Below are 18,657 nucleotides of genomic sequence, written 5' to 3'. Positions count from 1 at the left end.
ATTTCCCAGTATTGTTGATGTTTATTAATTTTTCCTTGGCAGAAGTTGGCTATCAACAGAACCACTTTTAAAATAAAAACACTCGAGCCTTCATGAGGATTATAAAATTAATGAAGGGCTGTTGTCTTTTGAAAGTAGGTGTGTGCATGCCGTTGCCTGCATACATATTCCTTCAAAATGCTTTTTCTGACAAATTTATTGGCAACCCTATTGAATTTTTGATGGTTTTCTTAGGCAAGGCATACTCAGAGGTTGGTTGTCAGTTCTTCCCCTGAAATAGCAATGGTATTAATGGTGGTTCTCCTATCCAATTAATAACCAGTGCAGACCTCCTTGGCTTCCGACAAACCAGATGGTGTCTTTAAGGTTATTTCAGGCTTTTAAAAAGAGATTGTTTATTGTGTGTGCCTTCACGTGCTTTACAACTTATGGTGATCCTAAGATAAATCAAACTATCATGGGGATTCTGGGACTGAGAGTCGTGTGATTCGTCCAGGTCACCCAGTAGAGTCCAAGCTTGACTCAGGCTTGCATCCTTCTGAGGTCGCTAAAATGGTACCCCGACTGTTGGGGGAAATTGGTTACTTGCTAATTGCTTACTGCTATTCAACGCTATGATCTTGGAATAGCCCGTATATAAATAAACATATTATTATTATTATTATTATTATTATTATTCCTTGGCCGCAGGCAGAGAATCAACTTGAAGGCGATATTCCTTGCCAATACTAGATGCGAGCTTATGAAAATACTTCCCCATTACGGGGATTGGAAGGATCTCTTCTTAATTGCCTCAACATTCTTCGCACTGAATACTGAATACAGTAATCACACATTGGTTGTGTAGAACAGATATTTGAACAACTATTTTTTAAACTGGTCAAAAACTTGTTTTTGAGTGTCTCAAGACTACTCTTTTTGTGGGGGGTTGTCTAAAAATTCATTCCAGGTGCTTCTTTCGGAAAGAAAAAGAGAGCTGTACAGCTTTCTTGTTAAACAATCCCAGAGGCGCTATCACCTTCCTCAATCATAATTTTACCCTGTACATTTATGCTTTGCACCATCCATTACTGGACCTTCTGTACATTTGTAAGTAAAACATACCTCGGCACCATTATTAAAACCAAGAAGAGAGATCAATAAATAAAAATGGCAAACACAAGCATTCTGTATACTTTTTTTAAAAGACAAAGAAAACAATGGTGGGTTTGCAGATCAGGAGCCTACTCGTTCTGTCTTCAAAGTTTTCAGATTAAGGTGGTTGTATCTCCTGGAGCAGTCCTAAAAAATTCTCCCTTTTTTGTACTAAAGGTGTATGGGCTCGTGTTCTTGTTATCAATTCCAGGGGTCTAGAATTTGCTGGGGCCAGAGCTAGTCCCTTTCAGGCCCTGGTGAGGTCGGTCATCTATACTGGACTCTTCCCCTGCCTGTGGTCTCCAGGCTGCATACTCTGGAGCCCCCAGAAGGTGTTAGACTTCGTGTGAGTACTGGAAACTTAATTGCAGCGTTGCACACCCCTTTGAACTGTCTCTGATTCCAGCTCGTGTGGAATCTCTAAGATGTGTTAAGGGTGGTTGTTTGTCGGGGGTACTAGACGCTCGCTCTGACAGAGAAAGCTAAAGTAGTCTCACCAAAACGTACAAATCTCCTCTCTGGAAGTGAGGGAAAAACATATACTATATCTAAATATCTCTGGGCATGACATGAGCGATACTATGTAAATAATACGTTGTAAATAGTTAATTATATACAGTAACAGCGGACACTTGTGTATATGACTATTACATTACTCGAGGATCCAGCGCAGAATCAACAAGGAAGTTAACAATCTGAAAGACTAACATGTTATTGTGATAAAAACTTCAGTTTGCTGTTCAAATACAGAAACGAAACAACCAGAACAAACAATAAGTATATTTACTGAAACAGATTCATTGATTCCTTTTCTTTTGCTAAAACTCTGTTATTATATACAAGGATGCTTACTTATATAAGTTTTACTCGAGAATAAACACTGTATTGTTTATTCTGCATTTTTGTATTTCAAACATGTTGATGCATTGTAAGTAAAACTTAATTAATGTTAAACCAACAAACTACCAGATGTCAGAATTTCATCTAGCATTGCAGATCCATGGGCAGCTTAAACAGCAGAGTGTCAAAGCAGTGTTATTTCCTTCAGCTGTAGATTCGCCGTCTGAGCGGTAGCATTGACAGAGTCGAGATGTAGATTAGCATCATTGTTACTGTTTTCTGGCTGAGAAGTAGGATCTTGTCGAGTGGATGACTAAAATGCTATTGCTAACCCTTGAGGAGGGTGAATGCACCACCTCTTTTATTGCTAGGACACTTTCTGTCTTGAGAGCCAGTGTGGCATACTGGTTTGACGTGTTGGGCTTACAGCCCAGGAAGATCCGCAGTTTGCATTAGGCAGCTTGGGCCATTGAAACCAATTGGGATGAGCCTTGGTTATCCTGTCAACCATAGCCTCCTCCTCAGGGGAAGTGCACATGGGCAAACCTCTTTCTGCCTGCGTAACAAACTATTGTCAAGAAAACCCACAAAAGCTGTTCACTTTAGGGGCACCCATAAAACTCAGAAAAAATGACCGTGCGTGAACAGTCACATAATACCTATTACACGCATCCAGCTGTACAAGATTGTGTATGGTGTGTGTGAGAGAGTCTGACCAACTGACTCCATCTCACCCACCTCTCCAGGGCTCAGTTTGGAGCCACCATTGAAAGCCTTGGAAGCATTTGGCTTCCATTACCCAGCCTTACCGTCTCTCCATTTGGCGACCTTGGCAACCAGTTTTATGACTTATATAGATACAGAGATAGCTATATACTGGCCGGAAATTGGCCCACATTATTGCTAATTAGCTGACGTGTGTTCACTGCTCGTAGCTTGGAATAGCGGTGGTATATAAATAAAACAAATAGTATTATTATTATTATCTCTTATTATTTTATTTTATTATTATTATTAAGCCACTGGTTGCCATGGTCAACTCACACTCTCTCAGCCTGTGGAAGTCACTGACTAACCTCCTCTTAAGAAATCTTTGCAAAAAATACATGGATAGTTTGCCATTAGGATCACCCATATCAGGAACGAACTTGATATGCATCATAGAATCGATAGAGTTGGAGAGAGCGAGACCACAAGAGGCCACGATCCAGTCCAACCCCTGCCATGCAAGGAAATCTCAAATCAACAGCTACCCAACACAGATGGCCATCTCTAGCCTCTGCTTAAGAGACCTCACACGGAAGGACGATTCACCTACACTCTTAAGGCATGGAGGGAGACGTGTGTGCTACCCCTGTCGAATACCGGCACTAATCCGTGTCCGGAACGTTCCTCCTCAATGTTGAGGTGGTGGATGGAAATCTCTTTTCCTGGTAGCTTGCATCCATTGTTCTGGGTCCTGTTCTCTGGAAACTGCAGAAGAAAAACACGCTTGCTCCCTCCTTCAATATGACCCATCCCTTTCACAATATTTAAACAGAGCTCATCATATCACCTTCTTAACCTTCTCCTTTCTCCAGGCTAAACATCCCCAGCTCCTCTGAGTCGTATTCCTCATAGGACATGGTCTTTCCAGACCTTTCCTTCACCATTTGTTCGAATCACCCTGCTTTGGTGACCACATGGCTCCCAGTTTCTCTAATTGTTACTTTTTGAATTGTCGGTGCCCAGAACTGGACGGACACAATCTTCCCGTTGGGGCGCTGACCAGAGCAGCCTACAGTGGCACTATTACTTCTCTTGATCTAGGACACATACTTTTATGATTGCAGCCTAGACATTGATTGGCCTTTTTAGTGCACCTCACCTGTTGACTCATGTTCAACTTATGGTCCCTTGGACTCATATCTCTTTCACATGTATTTCATTTCAGCAATGTGTCTCCATCCTAATTCTGTGCATTTCATTTCTGCCCTAAGTGCAGTTACCTTACACTGTCTCTGTGTGAATTTCATTGTGTTAGCTTCGGCCCGCTTTCTAGTCTACTCAGATTAATTTTGATGTTGGTCCTGTCCTTTGATTATTAACTATCCTCCTTAATTTGGTTGTCCTCTGGCAAATTTGATAAGTGTGGCTCCCAATTATGTTTCCAGGTCCTTGATAACGGATGTTGCATCGGCACAGGGCCAGGACCGAGCCCCTGTGGGACTCCATGCGTCATTCTCTCCAGATGAAAAGGAGCATGTTGAGAACGCTTTGGTTTCGGCCGGTCAAACCAATTCAGATCCATGTAAACGTTCTTTGTTAGCCCACATTTTTTACACGCTGCTTGCAAGAATATCATGTGGAAAACCTTGTCACAGCCTTACTAACTTAAGATTACTATATCCACAGCATTTCCTTCATCTACCAAGCTGGTGGTTACTTTTATCAAAGAAAGAGATCAGCTTTGTCTGGCATGACTTGTTTCTTGAACCCATGTTGATGTTTTGAGCATTATATGGCTTTGCCTCTAGATGTTCACAGACTCTCTGTTTAATATCTGCTCCAGAATCTTTCCCTAGTACTGATTTCAGGCTAAATGTAATTGTTGGGATCCTCTTTTTTCCCCTTTTTGAAGATGGGGACAACGTTTGCCCTCCGCCAGTCTGCTGGGACTTCTCCTGTTCTCTAGGAGTTCTCAAAGATTATTGCCAATGCACACAACAAAGACATCTAGCCCATTTGATAAATATATAAATAAACCCATATGTGTACTAGAGCCAAAAAAAAGTCACAGAATAATGTGAGCGTGCAGCTTTTCTGTGTAAAAGGGCATGATTTAGCCATTTTTAAGTCCTCTGTCCTTGAAATCAATGGGACATAAAGGTGCTTAGCAGATGGGCTTGTAGGAACTGTAAATATTGTTAAATAATGATGGGCAATATGAAAAGAAGAGGGACCTAGCTGTCACAGTGAACTGATGACAAATGCAACAGGCATGTCATTAAGGAAGTGGTCATTCCTGGGCCTGTGAGAATGTTCTTGAGGAGGAGTGAAAGTAATTTGTGAGAAGAAGGAGGAGGATGCCAGTAATATATGGATGCTTACAAGCAGTGACGCTGACAAGGGAGAGTGGATCATAAGAGCTGCTTGAGTAAGATAAAAAGCTTCAGACACATATTATGTGTGCATGGACACTCTTATTAAAATTGTTTACCCATTTTAACAGTTTTCTCCTGTTAAGGCCATAATCCAGTGCAGCCGTTTTCTGGGAGTAAAGTTTTATCCAACACAAGCAATCTCAGTGTTAACTATGCAATGGTTTGGGCTATGAAGCTGTAAACCAAAGCATATGAGGATGTTATTCCTGTTGAGCTCAAATATACTCCTGAATAACCTGTTTCAGATTAGGCTGTGACTTTTCACAAAAAGTTTGAATGGGCAGCGAGGGAGATATTGAGGGCCAGCTTTACTTGATTTGTTCTTGCATGTAAAAATAAATAATTTCAAAAATGTCCTTCCTGCAGGATGAGGTTACAAGAGTTTTTATGAATTTATTGATGATTTTTTCCAAGCTTTGGGACTCTGTGAAAGATTCATTTGCACAAGAAAATGCATGCAGAGAAACAGTGCATACTTTTTCTGCACTGAAAGCAAGGTTTCTTGCTTAAACATTTTTTTTCATTGAAAAATCACCAAATTAAAAAAAAAAACTCATGACTGTTGGCTATTTCTCAATAGGATGAAAAAAAATTGTGATGTTCGTTCCATTCCTACTCACATCTTGATTCATATTGAAACCATTTTAATGAAAACTGCAGCATCGTCTTCCAGATGTAGTAGCGATCAAATATAATGCTACACAGACTAGAAGTTGTCAAATGTTATGTTTTTATGGGCACAGAAACATGTTATACCAGGGATTGAACTTGTGACATGCAAAGCAGATGCACTCCCAACAAACTATGGTTGTCCTTTCAGTTGCTTGTCTTTTTGTAGTAATCTAAAATAACATCTGACACATATTACTTGTTTGTTAATTGTGTGTCTCATGCTTAACTCACTCTCTGAAGAATGACAGAACACAGTTCAGGCCTTTCCTCCCTGTTGTTCTGCATTGTTGTGTATTTTTGCTTTGATACAGAAATCTTTTCATGACCTAGATGCATATAAGGGAATTCTACGGCCTTCTAGGGTTTTCCATGGATTTTAGTTGAGAGGATTGCTGTACCTTTTTTTGGAATGAAAGGCAAGCACGGGATTTCAGTTTGCCTATTGCAGAAGACCCTGGTTTGGGTTCAGGGTGTTCATGTCTCATGATTTTTTAAAGCTTTGGGACTTTGTGAAAGATTCATTTGCAGTATGGTGACCGTGGGTGGATGGTGGCGTTTATTGTGATCATCTATATCTGTGAAATCCTGTGGAATACAATACATAACATCACAAGAATTATCTCACTGAATCAGACAGTGTCTCCTGCAATGCATTGTTCTATCTATCTATCTATCTATCTTAAAGTATATTCCACCTTCCATCTGGAGATCTCATGGCAGTATACAATGAAACCAGTCTGAAAAATAGGAAACTGTGTAAATCATTTTTTAAAAAAGATTTTAAAAAGCTAAAAGGTAACAATTTAGCAAATTAAAAAGACAGACTAAACCAGTTAAAGTACTGTAGTTTGAAACAATTTATTTCCTGTTTGAGACTACATTTTAAACCATGTATCTATTTTTATTACATTTTGTTTGTTTTTTGCCTGCCTTTTCTCTCAGGTTGCTCATGGCTTTAAAATTTCTTCTACTTTCCCATGGTTTCGTCACAACATCCCTATAAGGTTGATTAGGTGAAAGAAACAAATCTAACAAGCAGAGCACAAAGAGGATAAATCATCTGCTGTTTGTCCATAGCACTAGGTAGCTGAGTGTCAGGGCTGTCTGGTCCTCCAGATATTGTTGAACTGCACTTTCCAGCCTCACATTATGCTGGTTAAGGTTGTTGGGAATTGTAGTTCAACATTTGGAAAGCTATACAATGCCCAGCCGGCGTATAGCTGGTTGACCAAATGTAACCATAGAAGGTGCTTCTGATACAAGTACATCAAATATAAATAAATATGTAGCAAAACAGTTCCATTTTATATGTTAATTAAAGAAGTCCTGTGTTCTGTGAACTGTTACGGATTTCCAGAGACTTTTAAAAAGAGCTTGATCCATTTTTCTAAAAAAAAATCATGCCCAAGTCACTCTCTGAAGAATGACAGAGCAGAGCTCAGGCCTTTCCATAGAACTCATAATAATAATAATAATAAAATTTTTATTTATATCCCGCCCTTCCTACGATCAGGGCGGCTTACAGTAGAGTTTAAAACAGCAACAACAACAATCCATACAAGCAATGCAAAAAGATTAAAATGCAAATACATCAACTATTCAAAAATAACAGGTAAAAAGCCCCATAGCCCAACCTCTTGGCCACGGAAGAGGAGGGAGGCCCACAGGATTTTTATTCGGGGAATGCCTGTTGAAACAGGAAGGTTTTTAAGTCCTTCCTGAATTGGGCCAGGGTGGTAGATGAGCGGAGCTCAGTGGGCAGCGTATTCCAAAGGGCTGGGGCAGCCGTGGAAAATGTCCTCCGCGTAGTGGAGGCTAACCTAGCCCCAGGCACCTTCAGTAATTGTTGCCCAGACGTTCTGAGGGTGCGAGACGGAATGTACGGGGAGAGGCGGTCCTTTAGGTATCCTGGGCCCAAGCCATTTAGGGCTTTATAGGTAATAACCAACACCTTATATTGAGCTCGGAAGCAAATGGGCAGCCAATGGAGGTCTTTTAAAACCGGTGTTATATGGCTGGTCCTGGGAGCACCAGTGACCAGCCGGGCTGCCATATTCTGCACCATTTGCAGCTTCCGAGTTTGGTATAAGGGTTGCCCCATGTAGAGTACGTTGCAGAAATCCAGTCTCGAAGTTACCAGAGCATGTACAACAGTTTCTAGGTCCCTCTGGGCCAGGTATGGGCGCAGCTGGCGGATCAGCCGAAGCTGATAACAGGTGCTCTTGACCGTCGCATTCACCTGAGCAGTCAGGTGAAGCGACGAGTCAAGAAGCACCCCCAGACTGCGCACGGAGTCCTTCACAGGGAGCGTGACCCCGTTCAGGACAGGTGGAACCACCGCCATTCCTGGACCAGGAGAACCTATCACTAGTACCTCCGTTTTCTCTGGATTCAATTTGAGTCGGTTTTCCCTCATCCAGCCCATTACTGACTCCAGGCACGCCACGAGAGGAGAGACGCCATCCCCAGTCACTGCATCAGTCGGAGACATAGAGAAAATGATTTGGGTGTCATCAGCGTACTGATAACCCCGCGCCCCATGTCTCTGGATGATCTCTCCCAGCGGTTTCATGTAAATGTTAAATAGCATGGGAGACAGAATGGCTCCTTGAGGGACCCCGGTTTTTAGGGGCCTCTCGTCAGAGCAACGTCTCCCAGCTGCACCATCTGGGACCTCCCGGAGAGGTAGGAGCGGAACCACTGAAGCGCAGTGCCCCCGATTCCCACCTCTGCCAGGCGTCCCAGAAGGATACCATGGTCTATGGTATCGAAAGCCGCTGAGATGTCCCAAGAGCACCAGCAGGGACACGCTTCCCCTGTCGATGCCCAGACGGAGATCATCGACCAGGGCGACCATGGCCGTCTCATAGAATCATAGAGTTGGAAGAGACCGCAAGGGCCATCCTCACTGTCAGGAAATTCCTCCTAATGTTGAGGTGGAATCTCTTTCCCTGGAGCTTGCATCCATTGTTCCAGGTCCTGTTCTCTGGAGCAGCAGAAAACAAGCTTGCTCCCTCCTCAATATCACATCCCTTTAAATATTTAAACAGGGCTATCTTATCACCTCTTAACCTTCTTTTTTCCAGGCTAAACATCCCCAGCTTCCTAAGTCATTCCTCAAAGGACATAGTTTCCAGACCCTTCACCATATTAGTCGCCCTCCTTTGGACATGCTCCGGTTTCTCAATGTCCTTTTTGAATTGTGGTGCCCAGAACTTGAGTCCTTGCATTTTAAAAGTGTGTGCTACAAAGATGTTGTTCTAAAAAATGATATAGTTAGGCAACTGAACTAGTACTTGGTAAAGAGCAGGAAACCAAAATAGTTGTAGCCACACCTGCAATTCTTTGTCTACTAACATGGGATTTGGCAACATCAAACCTAGATAGACTTGTATGTGTGTATGTGCCTTCAAGTCATCTGTCAACTTACAGTGACCCATAAATATCATAGGATTTTCTTAAGCAAGGAATACTCAGAGATGGTTTTACGAGTGCCTTCTTTTGAAATATAGCCTGCAGCACCTGGTATTCATTGGTACTCATTTTACACTGTTCTTAGATTTTTTAAAAACTGTTTTGAATTTATAATGTTTTCTAAAATGTTCTTTATCCGTGAGTCACCTTGGGTCCCATCTGGGTGAAAGGCGGCACACAAATAAATAAACAAACAAATAAATATAAATTGGTAGTCTCCCATCCAAGTACTAACCAGAGCTGATCTCGCTTAGCTTCCAAGATCAGATGGGATCTGTTGCCTTTACCTGTGAGTAAATTTGCATAGTACTGTGTCACAGTCCCACTGAAATCAATGGGACATAAAAATTTAAGTGATTTCAGCTGGACTGATCTTAATCTTCCTGGGATAACATCCCATGATAGAGTTGAGCTCAAAAAAGCATCTACATAATGTGTTTGTACAGTATGTGATGGTAAATGTGCCTGGCATAGAATTCCACAGATACAGTAGGAACAGTTGATATAAATAACAGTAAATGTCTCAAAATAATATCTGAAGAGGGAGCTGTTTCTAGCTCTGAGAGTGTATGGAATGGGTTAGTAGACTATAACTCAGATTGAAATAATGCTGCTGAAAAGTCCTTATTTTGTGTGTTAAAAAGGACAAATGCTACTCTGCTCTTTTCAGGCATGAGCACTTGCCATCACAGCTGTGAACAAATCTGTGTATATCTGGTCATATGCCATGCATACATGGAATCAGATGCAAACTTTGGAATCATGAGAACCCCAGCTATCATTTATTTTTAATAAAAGCACATTTTACTGGGCTTCAGTGGACTCAGCTTTTTTCTTTTTAAAAATGTTTCAGGTATTGGGCTCAGTCTTCTGGGAATAGCTCCTGAGCAAGTCTTACTAGGATTGACTGGGATTTCATTTGACCAAGGGCACAAATACAAGCAAAATAGAGAGATGGCTTAACCCTACAGGTTTTACATGCCTCATGTGCATCATAGCAGAAGTATGGCTAATAGGGTAGCAGAATTCCAGGAGGCTTCAGGCAAATTGAAGCTCTTTACTATAAGAACTGTATGACTGTGGAATATACTGCCTCAGAGCGATGGAGTTTCCATCTTTCAGAAGTTATTTAGTTCTTGCATGCCCCTTGTGACCCCTTTCAACTCTGGCTACATCCAAACTGTAGAAATAATCAGTTTGACACCACTTTCATGGTCATGGCTCCATGCTATGGAATTCTGGGAACCCTGCAACAAACTTCAGTTCCCAGAATTCCATAGCATGGAGCCATGGCTGTTAAAGTGGTGTTGAACCAGATTATTTCCATTGTGTGGATGCATCTCCCAATTCTAAAGTGGTCTCTCACATTTTTTTGCACCTAAAAACATAGAAAAATGGTTTGAAATGCTCTGAAAGAGAGTTTTCCTAATGGTTGGGAGGGAGTGATGCAAAGTCACTAATGATCACTGAAAATGGTGGCAATGACATCATGTTGCTGTCTGCAAGACTTCTATGGGTGCCAAATTGGTGCAATGCACAATAAAGAAAGTACATTGTTCTCATCTTCACAAGGTTATTCAGATTATAGTAGCAGAATATTATTCAAATGTAAATGTAGGCAGATTTAATTCTGTTATTTTTAAAGATCATGAAAAGTCAGCAAAGATTTGTTTAACTGGTTGACATCCCTAATAATTAGTAACAGCATAAATATCAAGTGTTCTCGAAGATTAGAAATTACCCACTACCAAATAGATGTATTTTTCCCTAAATGAAAAGAGCCTAGTTTCTTTCAAATAGTCTCTAGGAATAGAGTTTAGTGTAAAAATGATAATAAATATAATGGTATGACTTATCATAAATGTTCCCTGAGTATTCTACGTGTGTTAAATATGTCAGCAGTCCTTATGGCAGTTCAGTAATTTAGGGTTAGTATGGTTATCCACATATCTTGACGTAGACTAGAGATGAGATTTGAAGCGTGTGGTTTTCCAGTTCATTGCTCACTTTCTACACACGCTGTCTCATTGGTGAAGAAGTCACTTAACTTCTTGCCATTGGCTATCTAGCTGGGACTTTTAGGAGTTGCAGTTCAAAAAATCTGGATGACCTTTGATCTATCTTGTGGGTTTCTAAACATTTCAAGGTATACAATACACCCTCATATCTGTTTAATATATATTCCTGGATATAACGTGGAAATATGAAACTGCGGATAATATTGAAATATATATATATATATATATTGGGACTGGGTAAGCGAAAGTCCCATGGATGCATCGTACAGCACTGTGTTTGCTGGAGCACTGATGTACTGCATCTAAACATCTCCCTTTACATTTTCCTAAAAGGACACTACTCTTTTTAATTTTTTTAAAAAAATACATATATACTGCATTTTAGAAACAAAGCCCTTTCAAGGTGGTATTTCCATGTCTACAGTACGTATATTGGTAGTGTTTAATATGTGGTACTGTAATGAAGCATATATTCACCGACAGATTCCTCCTCCCTGTAAAACCACACAGGGGGAAATGCGGTATGGTGCTCATGATGCACCACTAAGTTTACTTGGTTGAATAGCCTGATCATTTTTCTAAAAAGAAAATATTTGGAAATATCAAGCATTTTAAATAGAAGACTCCATGCCCAGTAGATGGAGTGAGTACGGTGATAGTTGCATTACCAGACTAGAATTCATCCACCTGACAAGATTTAGGTGACACTGGCCTGTGATGTCATGTGATATCCCAGCATACTTTCAAAAGCATTTGTGGTACATTCCAGAGATTGCTGCATTGCTTTGGAAATGTTCCTTCATCCATCTTTTTCTTTATGCTACAAATGCAGGTTCTAATTACCTGCCCTCTAATCACTCTTAATATTAGTCTAATTACTTGTAGTCTTGGCACGTAAGCTACTTATTATTCCGCATTCCATCCAATACCTAATGCCAGGCAGAGAACAAAACTAGCATTTAAATAAATTGTGTTGGACAATTAAAACGAGAACTTTTTTTTCCAGTATTTGTTATCAAGATCATCATCAGTACTAAATCTTGTTTAAGACATAAGTGATGTTATCTTGGCTCTAATGAGTAAACAAAAAAGTTGTGTATTGTGGAAAGAGCCTATTCCAATGTGATGCTTTGTACAATTCACACAGTGGGTTATTAGAAGGATTGAGCTTTGGTTCAAGTTACGCTGTGGTTTGCCAGTAGTGTTATTAAATCCTCAAAAAGAGAAAATAGGGAAAGCCAACAGATTCATCTAGAAGGACTGAAGCAATGGGCCATGGAAATCTGTCATCCTCATGACATTTTCCTGGATGTTCATGGGCCAGTCACTGTTGTCGTCATCATCATCATTATTATAATTATTCTCATCTTCCTACTAGTACTACATCTCTATCTCTTACCTAATCATTCACTGCTTCATTTCATTTGTTTGATATACTTATACCTTGCTTTTTGCAATGGCTTAAAGATACATCGAGTACCAATTGTTGTTGTGTGCCTTCAAGTCATTCCTGACTCATGGCAACCCTAAGGTGAATCTGTCACAGGGTTTTCTTGGCAAGGTCTGTTCAGAGGGGTTTTGCCATTGCTCTCCTCTAAGGGGGAAAGAGTTTGACTTGGCCAAGGTCACCCAGTGGATTTATGTGACTGAGCCATGATTTTCAGCTCCGTTCTCCAGAGTTGTAGTCCAATGCTCAAACCAATACACTACACTGGCTCTCCAGGAGCAACAAAACAGTATAATTCAGCTAAGTTAATCTCTTTTTAAATACTTGTGGAAACAGAAGACTAAGCGGAGATCTTTTATATCAACTGCCAAAGGTCCTTTTCAGCATGTGGGTCTTGCTCTCCTCTTGTAAGATAAACAAGAAGTAGGATTGACGGACCTTTTATAGGAGCCTGTTTCCAAATTGTAGAACCACAACAGGACAGGCCCTAGTTAGGAAAAGTGCTTCCTTTGGGAAGCAATGGAAAAGTGGTGTTCGAAACAGATCCTTAGTAGACAGTAGGTTTATACAAGGAGAAGCAGCCCCTATGCCATGCAGGTCCATTATCACACTAATCCCTACAATAGCCTTGTAATCTAGACAAACATTATTATCCCCATATTACAGGCTAGAGATGGGAGGTTTAGTGTTTAAAAGGGGACAAAAAACCCTACCCTTGCTCCAGGGAGTACAGTGAAACACATACAGGATTATCTCATTTTATCCTCATAACAACCCCGTGAAGTAGAAGAGGTTGGCAGGGTTAGTCTCTTGCCTAAGGCTACTTAATGTTACAGTTTGAAGCAAGGGTTCTAGCGCAGTCCTTCCCTGGTCCAGTTCTGCATTCTTCTCCCTTGGTCACAGTTGTGTCTGGCTTTTCCAAGAACTACTCAGTGATTTCATAATTAAATTAAAGTGTGGGACTGGCTCATAGTGCACGTCTTCTCATAATCACTCTGTTGTACTGGTTTAGAACTTGGGGAAAGTAACTATGGGGACTACTGTTCCCAGAATGGCCCAGCCAACATCACCAGTGACCATATTGGCTGCAGTTTGGAAGTAGTTGCAGTCCAAAAGTTATGCTGGTCTTCTGATTGTTTTCTTATTATCTGGGAAGGGGGCTCTCTTATTCATTTCAAAGAAGATATTTAAGGAGCTGAGTATATTTGGCCTGGGCAAGAGAATGTTCAGAGGTGACATGATAGTTGTTGATAGTGCCTTGTATTTCATTTCTGACTTACAGTGACCCTAAGGGTCATATCCCCATCATGGGGTTTTCTTGACAAGTTTCTTCAGAAGGGGTTTGCCATTCCCTTCCTCTGAGGCTGAGAGATTGTGACTTGCCCAAAGTCACCAAATGGTTTTCCATGGTGAAGTGAGAATCAAACCCTGGTCTCCCAGAGTCATAATCCAATATTCAAACCACTACACCACACTGGCTCTCAGGTCACAGGATAGCCGTGTTTAAATACTTGAAGGAATGTCATATTGGAAATGGAGAAAGCTTGTTTCCTGTTGCTCCAGAGACTCAGATGCAGAGCAGTGGATGCAAACTACAAGAAAAGAGATTTCACTTAAACAGTAGGAAGAACATCCTGACAGTAACAGCTGTTCAACAGTGGAAAACACTTCCTTGGTGTGTGGTGGAATTTCCTTCTTTGGAGGTTTTCAAACAGAGGCGGGATGCCTGTCTGTTGGGGATGTTTCATTTGTGTATTCTTGCATAGCAGGGTGTTGGTCTGGATGGGCCTTGAGGTCTTCCAACTTTATGATTCTATGAAAGGATCCTGAACAGATTTGCTGTAAAGATAGCTGGACAAGCCTGAGAAGAACTGATAAGTGAAAGGGTCCTTTTCAGCTTAAGTAGAGAGAAGTGACAAATGCAGAGGGAAAAGCCAAGGGGGGTGGGATTTAGAGGAAAGGGCAAGCGGCTAAGGACGGATTTAGAGTACAGCCGTGACATACGGAAGCAGGTTTGTGCAAGAGTGTCATTCAGGCGCAGAAATTCTCCCCTCTAGTAGGTGAAAGTGCTGCAGCGGTCCTTCGCTAGCAGTGCCTCAGCTGCATTGCAACAGCTTAAAATTCTTGCCTGGCACGTGGGGGTTTGATGGGGAAGAGCGAGCATGAGGGGAGGGAGGGTTCTTGGTGCTCACACAGAAGGCTGCCCTTTCTTTCCCTCATTGCAGTGGAATCTCAGCTATCTGAAGCATCCCAAAGCCTCACTGGATGGCAATGCGGCTTGAGCCCTAAGCTCACTAAACATAGAACAATCATGCCAGAACTCTGTCAGCAGCACCTTTTTCTTCTCTGGGCTTGACAGGGATGAAAGGACAGAACATTTTCCTCTCACGCAGGTTTATGTTTTCTTTTTCCCCCCTCATTCTTCCACTTCCCCACATCTTCAGCCTCCTTAGAAAAGCAGGAACCTGGACTCTTCAACACAGTCTCTCATCACTGCAGAATATCTCCCTTCTTCTGATGGCAATGGCCAATATTATCACAGGACAGTATTTTTTATTTTTATTGAGCTGTGGTCTGAAGTCTCTTGGGATCATTATCTGGAGCTCTCCATGAGGAGGTTAAAGGTCTGCTCTACCATAAGGCAGAGTCAGGCCTCATGAAAGAGTAGCACTTTCCTAGTTACTTCCTTTGTTATCATTGAATGAATACTGTCACTTTAAAGTTAAACTACATGAAAACCACCACTATAAGACAGGTGTGGGCAAAGTGTGGTCTTTTTCAATGTTGGACTGCAAAGCTGAAGTTTAATAACATCTGGAAGGCTGCACGTAGTCCATCCCAGTTGTAGGAGAAGATGGTCTTCAGTAGCTGCAGTCACAGAATCCCATTTACCTCAGTACTGTAGTACAGTATATCAGGTTCAGGGATAAGGGTATCTAGAAAATGTCCATGTTGTATGTTAAAGATGCCAGCTTTGATCTCTGGCATCTTAAATTAAAAAGTGTAAAGTTGATGGGTTTGGAAAGGAAAGCTGTCTGTAGTCCTGAACAGCTGATGCTAGTTGAGAGTAGATAATACTGGGTTAGGTCAGTGAAAAGAATCATGTAGTTCTCAGAATATTATTGAATGTAACCTCCTAGCACCTCAACATAAACTGTACTCACAAGGACTGCTGGCAGCTGCAGACCTGTAGGCATCATGATTCCCACCCATTGGCTAAGTGTACAAATAGTGTGATCCTGGTAGAGCTTTGGAAAATTACCGTTCTTAGATTGCAACTCCTAGAATCCCCATTTAGCATGACAAATGATTGTGTTGGCTGAAGGGCTCTGGCAGATGTAGTACAAAAAATAACTTTTAAAAAGCTCTAGGTCCTGATATGAAGTAGATGCCAGATCTTCTTGGTTTTCATGGTTCTGAGCAAACATGTGAATTGACTACCAGTATTTCCAATCTGAATTCAAAATGCTTATCATGACGGTCAGAGACCTAAATCGCTTGAGATCTCAGTATTTGAAGGATGCTTGTAGGAGTATCTCTCCCTATTTGGCCTGTTTGAGAAAACAGTTGGCCCTCCACATTTGCGGCTTTGACTTTTGAGGATTTGATTATTTGCAATTTTGATTAATATGTTCTTTCTGGGAATCTCTAGGCCCTCCAGCACAACTCTGGCAGAAGTTGATCATAGAGTTGTGCTGAAGAACCTAGAACATCCTAGAGAAAACACTTCTCCATAGGCAAACTAGATTAATAAAGAAACATGGTGACTATGCCCTTTCCTTCTGTTTGCTTTTTGAAACCTCTCTAGGGAGAGCAGATTCAGGAAGCAAAGTTGAGGAGAATGTGTGTGTGTGTGTGTGTGTGTGTGTGTGTGTGATGTCATGTGATGTCCTCCAGATGTGGCCCTGCTCCCTGGGGGTTGTAGCTGAATAAGTTAGGAAAATGTAGTATTGATGGTAGTGCTAATAGTGATAATGACAATGATTGTCATTACACTACTTATATCATTTAGAAGTAAAATACAAACAATGACTATTAATATATAGCTATTTTTACTCTGCAGCATAAGGAACACCCTATACCACTTCTGATTGTCCTAGAGGGTTGTGCTTGCGCATGTGTGGGTGTTGCCAGATTCTTGCTTTGCTAGGAAAAATTATCCACTTCCCATAAAGTGGGAGCAAATTGTTCATATATTATTATTCCGTTGACATGTCCTCACTGCTGGAGAAAAGGAAGCACTCTAATGGGTTTTAGTAATGTCTTCCCTCCTCCCCCGCAGTCCAGTTAACACAAGCATTTTTCTTTGTTGAAACCATTATGCAGGCTGCATGTGTACATTTGAGAGATAAGCTTTTGACATTGAGTATAAGGTCTGAATTCAACATCAGTAAGTACTCATAGTACCAAATAGATATTGTACAGTTACAGGTGCTATAGTTGTAGGGTGTAGGTGTTTTTGTGTTAACGGACAAAACAGGTTTGTCTTTTGTGCTTTACTAAATCCATTTCCTAATCAACAGCTAATGCAATAGTGGTGTATAACAGAGATCAGATTTTAACATGCAGTTGTCCCAATTGATGCAAATCTACTTTTTATACAGATTGTTACAGGATCAATTTTGCAATTTATTTTTCAAAGGTGATTTTAATTGATAACTCATACTTTGTTGTGTTGAGTTTTTTTCTGAAATATTCTCATGATCAGAGCTCCAGTCCTTTGCATGAAGAAGGAGTACAACTGAGGCTATTGGTACAGCACATACATATATACTGATAGCCCCAATTTCAATCCCTGACATCTCCAGTTAAAATGAGAACACAAGCAGTAAGAAAGACCATTTCTGTCTGATACTCTGCAGTAGTACTGCCAGTTAGAGTAGACAGTACATGGATAAGTGGATGTACATTCTGAACCTGAATGAGGCAGCTTTCTGAGTTTTTTTTTCTTAGGGAATTTTACTTGAGTATCAACACATCTGAACTTGCTTCTGCATAAACAAATGTGAGATCAAGCTAGGGTTGCCAGTTCAGGATTGTCCCAGCCCAGAACTTTTTCAGGACCAAAACCTGAGACCTAACAATGCTCCCCCCATAATGTCATTAAGCATTATGCACTGAGTACTAACCACAGTTTCTCACAGCTTGTCATTCAAACACAGACACACACAGCACCTATATTTTCTTCTAGTAGTATGGTGTCATCTGCATATTTTAAATTGTTGATGTTCCTTCCTCTCATTTTCATGCCTCCATCTTCTGACTGTACTCCTGCTTTATGTATGTTCAGCATACAAGCAGACAGGGTGATTAAATACAGCCTTGCCTGACCCCCTTGCCAATTGGAAATCATTCCTTTTCTCAGTTATTCTGTCCTGATGGATTCCTGTTGTCCTGAGTATATCATATATCACATATTACAACAGTCAAATGTTGTGGCACACCTATTTTTTAAAAAAGAGCGATCTATAATTGTTCATAATCTACACAATCAAAAGCTTTGCTGTAATCTAGAAAGCATTTCTTCTGAAATGCTTAAGTGTGCTCCATTATTCCATATATGTTTGCAATATGATCCCTCTGGCCTCTTTCTTTCTTGAACCCACATCTGACATTTCTCTCTTCATGTATGGTAAAATTCTTTGATGTAGAATATTGAGCATCACCTTGCTTGCATGGGAGATGAATGTAATGCTCCAGTGGTTACCGCATTCCTTGGTGTCCTTTTTCTTGGGGCTTGGAATATATATTGAGCATTTCCAAACTGTGCGCTATTATTTTATTTGCCATGTTTGTTAACAGAGTTTAGTTAGAACCTGAGTATATTCTCTCTTTGAAATGTTGAGCAGTTCTGTTGGTATATCATCTGTTCCTGGTGATTTATTTCTCTCAAGTGCCCTGAGTGCAGCTTCCACTTCACTTTCTGAAA

At 40.9% G+C, this 18,657-nt stretch overlaps 1 protein-coding gene across 2 annotated transcripts in view; it reads left to right on the top strand.

Moving 5' to 3' along the window:
- The window catches only part of SHROOM3 (shroom family member 3), a 136,937-nt gene that overhangs the window by 66,033 nt on the left and 52,247 nt on the right, over positions 1 to 18,657 (top strand). The gene's annotated exons all lie outside the window — the stretch shown is intronic.

The sequence above is a fragment of the Sceloporus undulatus genome, chromosome 5 (assembly GCF_019175285.1).
Source record: "Sceloporus undulatus isolate JIND9_A2432 ecotype Alabama chromosome 5, SceUnd_v1.1, whole genome shotgun sequence".
NCBI lineage: Eukaryota > Metazoa > Chordata > Lepidosauria > Squamata > Phrynosomatidae > Sceloporus > Sceloporus undulatus.
The sequence above is the reverse complement of the archived record's forward strand: the minus strand, read 5'-3'. Positions and strand labels throughout refer to the sequence as shown.